The sequence below is a fragment of the Lepisosteus oculatus genome, chromosome 14 (genome assembly GCF_040954835.1).
Source record: "Lepisosteus oculatus isolate fLepOcu1 chromosome 14, fLepOcu1.hap2, whole genome shotgun sequence".
NCBI lineage: Eukaryota > Metazoa > Chordata > Actinopteri > Semionotiformes > Lepisosteidae > Lepisosteus > Lepisosteus oculatus.
In genome coordinates this window covers 4,111,499-4,116,133 of record NC_090709.1, presented here as the reverse complement: position 1 = coordinate 4,116,133, position 4,635 = coordinate 4,111,499, and the positions used below count along the sequence as shown (strand labels likewise).

General features: G+C 52.3%; 1 non-coding gene across 1 annotated transcript; it reads right to left on the bottom strand.

Moving 5' to 3' along the window:
- Window positions 1-349: 349 nt before the first annotated feature.
- LOC138244940 (5S ribosomal RNA) lies at window positions 350-468 on the bottom strand. Its single transcript, XR_011193557.1, has one exon. It is a non-coding gene; the product is annotated as a 5S ribosomal RNA (ribosomal RNA).
- Window positions 469-4,635: the final 4,167 nt, after the last annotated feature.

The following is a 4,635-nucleotide window of genomic DNA, read 5'->3' as shown; positions in this document are numbered from 1 at the left end:
ATCAGCCTGCATGAATAGTTTCTCTGAGGCTGCACCACAGAAATGAACAGAGATGGGGCCTCATTTGGGAAAGCTCGCAACACTTAATTCTGTCTTATTAATAAGCCTCGCAGCTACATATGTATAGTTATACGAAAAACAAGTGGTTTATCGACTCATCTTCATTTGCAGATTTAGAGCCAGCTTAGATATTCGTTTTACAAACGGGTTTTTTTTTATATGGGTCACACACATGCCATAGCAACAAAACATCTCTAGAGATGAGGCTATAGATCACCTTTCCATCCTCCAGGTTTTCCTCCCAAAGCCTACGGTACCAATGGCGACCCCTGCTGGCCGAAAGAGCAAAAGCTTGCAGCACCTGGTATTCCCAGGCAGTCTCCCATCCAAGTACTAACCAGGCCCAACCCTGCTTAGCTTCCAAAATCAGACAAGATTGGGCACATTCAGGGTGGTGTGGCCGCAAGCGAAAGCCATGCCGCCTGACTCGCTACTTGAAGCTGTGTGTGGCTGGGGCTCCGTGCCCCCCGAGCGGGACTGGATCGTTCGTGTGCAACTTTGGAAAGGAGCTTCTTTCCAAATCGCATTGCGTACCTCGATGTTGGCGAATGTGCTCCCTTGTGTTGGCTTGTCCCGCACTGGAGAACAAACAAACTGCTCGGAGGAGCACAAGGCAAGTCTTCACAAGACAAAAACCTCCAGTGCACAGCACTCAAAACATTTCTGGGCTATCGCGTGTTTATTTCAGCACATAAAGCACACCAGTCCAACACGTCAGCGGGGCGCGCGGCGCCTCCACCCTCTTGTGGCCTTGAGGCGTCAGAGCAATGGCTCCTTCTCGCTGCCTTTCCTCTGTGTTGCAGGGCCCCGAGAGGGAACCTGGAGCGCACACTTTGTGGGGGGCGGGGGACCGCGTTCGCGCTCTGCCCCCGGTCTCTTGCGCGAGTACTAAATCTCACGGCGCCAGCCAGCGGCCATGAGAAAAGTACAATATCGCGGGACAGGGGGGCCTCGTCATTGATTGTTACATATGGGACAGGGATTAGGAGGAGACCCATACTGATTGGTAAAGGGGAACACTAACACCAGAGAGACACCCCTGGAGTCTCTTTTTGAGAGACGCCCTGGGATTTCTCAATGGCCAAGGAGGGTCGGGACCTCGGTTTTACGCCTCCCCCGAAGGACGGCGCCTGTTTGTGTAGCAGAGTGTCGCCATCAGGATGCTGGGGCATAAGAAAGCCACACAGACCGCAGGGTGAGCACTCCCTACTGGTCCCAGCCACACCTCTTGCAGGAGCAGCAGCAACCTGAGCTTTTCCGGGGGGAATCTCCCATCCGGGTGCCGGCTAGGCTCACACCTGCTGGGCTGCCGTGGGTGAGCCCAGTCGAGAGTCGCAGGGTGAGATCTAGTCACCGGGGAGAAACGATACAAGCGAAGGATTACTCGGCTCCCAGCACTTGACAAATGACTCGTTCCCGCCGGAGCTGAATGTACCTGCATGCGTCGTGTCGTGTACTTCCCCCGCCCCGCTGTGTTTGCTGTATTGTCTTTGAAGTCGGCCCCCGAGACGAGACGGGCTGTTCCTGTACCCCAATTAACACTTTACAGGTGCCGTTCCCCGGCATTGTGGCCATTGTCAGTGGTCACACGTGATAAGATAAGGTGGAGGAGAGCGGGGCATGCCCAGCGCCAGACATTCAAGGAGGGGGCTGTGCGAGGTGAGGTGAGGTGCGACACGCCGGAGCCCCGACGCTGCTAATGCGGAGCACTTGTTGAACTGGCATTGAAAGGACGTGTGCGCACGGAGCGAGCCTTCCCTGCGGCGGAGTGTGGAAACTTTCTCCCCGCGCTGCAGGAGTTGTGTGCGCTGCAGCGGTGCCGAGAGAACAGCACAGAAGGCAGCAGGCTCTGGAGAGCGGGTAAGAGACGGAGCCTTGTGGGCAGGCGAGCAGTTTTTTGGAAATTGCTGAAAAGGCTCCGGTGTTTGTTCGATGTGTGGCAGGTGCACGACGAGAGCTTGCGTAGCGATCTGCCGGTCTAGTGTTATGCAAATGAGGCCGAATTGCGTCCCGGGACATGCTGCGAATGCGCATTGGCGACTGCAGATGTGTAGGAAACGGCGCGCTCGTTTTCTCGTTTTGCCCACCCTTTTGAGTGTTAGTGTGGCGTGTGAGTGTGCGAAAGAGTGGGCCCAGCAGGTGGTGTGCAGGGCAAGGAGCTGGACTAGGCTTTTGCGCTTTGTGCTGTGGGTGCGGGCCGCTTGCAGGGGCTTGTACAGCTCATACTTACCTGGCAAGGGAGAGACCTTGATCAGCTTGTAGGTGGAGTAGTTGGATTGTTTTCTTGTTTTGTGAAAGCAGTGTTTGATTTGTAGTTTACGAAATGGCAAATTTCGGATCCTGCAAGAATGCTGTGTGTTTTGAGCTTTTGGATGATCTCTTCATGGATCATATGCAGTTCAGCAGAAAAGTGTTGCAGAAGGAACTTGGCTTTGAACCTCGGCACCTGGATTTCATCTTCACTCTCCCAGGTCAGAAAGCATTTGAGGTTGTTTTTGCTACCTATTCTCTGTTTGAACAATGTGTGGATGTGTTTGAGTTAAAAAGAGGGAAAGTTCCTGCCCTTGAGAAGATCAACTTGCAGCCTCTGACACAGAAAGAGAGGAAAACGGTGCATGTTGTTATGTTCTCGGAACTGGCAAAGACGGAGGACATTCACACCTGGCTTAACCAGTACTGCACCGTCCACCATGGAACTGAGGTTAGAGATGTTGAGGGTATAAAAACAGGAGCAAGGAAATTCGAGGTTCGCTTGCTACCGGACAATGTAAATGGAGGCTTAAGGCACCTTCCCTCTACAATCCGGCTGGGCGCCTGCAATGGCTATGTTTTTTATGTGGGACAACCAAAGGTGTGACGGCGCTGTGGTGCTGTGGGACACCTGGCATCGTCCTGCACTGTGAAATGCTGCAAGACCTGTGGCAAGCAGGGACATTTAGCCTCTGACTGTTCAATGCTGCCAAAGTGCAATTTATGTGGCTCGGAAGGACACATTTTTAAAAACTGCCCTCACGCCTACGCCAATAAACTCAAATGAGAAAGGATGAGGCAGTGCTTGTTTCAGCCAAACCGGCCCGAAAAGCCAAAGCAAACAACAAGTCAAACAAAGAACCCTTGTTGGACAAAGACTCTCAGCCTCCAGCCAGGATCAGTCCTGCTGTGGCTCCGGGGCCGGTGGAAGAGAAATCCACTACGCCCCCACAACCGCAGACTGCACCAGACAAGCACGAGGGTTTGAAAACCCCCGAGAACAGCGAGGACCCCTCCCCCACTCCTGCTCCTCAGAACGAGGGCCAGTGTGGGGCCCCCCGGTGGAGCGGGTCCAGCGAGGATACCCAGGATTCAGCGGAGCTGCTTTTCTCAGACTCTGCAAGTCCTACAGATTCCCTCCTCTCCTCCATCCAGTCCATCACGGAGGATCTGCAGCAGCTGGTGGGTGAGGGGGAAGAGGAGACTGGTGCATCGGCTGCACCCCTTTCCCCTCAGTGCTTCCAGGAGCTGGACTTGAGGAAAAGGAAAAATGACTCTGTTTTCTCCCCGAGCGAGGAGGAAGGAGAGCATGCTGATGGGGACAGCTGGAACCCCTCCACCCCTCCACCCCTCCCTCTACCCCCTTCCTTGAAATGGACTCCGTGAACGCTTTTACTGCTGCCAACCTGATGAAGGCTCATTCAGAGGATGGCTGGCAGGAAATTGGTAAGAAGAAAAAGAAAAAGAAGAAGGTAACAGGTAAGACAGAAGAAAAATGTGTTTTGTAAAGACTGGTTCCACTTTCTTATGTAATATGGCTCTAAATATAATTTCTCTTAACACCAGAGGTATCAATGACAGAGTTAAATGCCAGTCTGTCTTTGATTACCTCCAGCAGAGAGAGGGAGATGTGTTGATGTTGCAGGAGTGTGCTTTAGCCTATCAAGAGAGGTATAAAAGCTTTGAAGATAGGTGGGATAAAGGGCCTTCTGTTTGGTCAGGGGACAATAACAACAGAGCCTCTGGCGTGGCCATTCTTTTCAAAGGATGGGCATTCAAATTGAAAAGTATTCAGAGGGTCATAGATGGCAGGTTGCTGTGTGTGGATGTGGAATGGGGGACCGTTAACCTGCGGCTAATCAATGTGTATTGCCCTACTGACGTGGGAGGAAGGGTGGAGCTACTCAAGGCACTCTCCCCCCTATTGTTATGTAGCCCAGACGCGATAGTGGGAGAGGATTTTAATTGTATCTTAGAGCACACAGACAGGCAGTCTAGCTCTCCGATAAAATTGTATTCCAGCTCACTGGCCCTGCAAAACTTAGTTCAAGACTTTAAACTCTCAGACACATATAGATGTATATATCCCACAACAGCAGGATATACATGGTCAGGGAGGAATAGCAGCTCCAGAATTGACTATTGCTTTGTCTCAGAGAGAGTGAAAGTTGTTGGGGTCACTCTTCAGCCTGTCTTCTTCTCAGATCATCAGGCTTTAGGGTGTAGAGTGGAACTCCAGGGCGGGACTGTCTTTGGCCCAGGCCTCTGGAAACTCAACACAAAGCTGCTAGAGAACGAGGGGGTAGTATCCCGCTACAAGGAGAA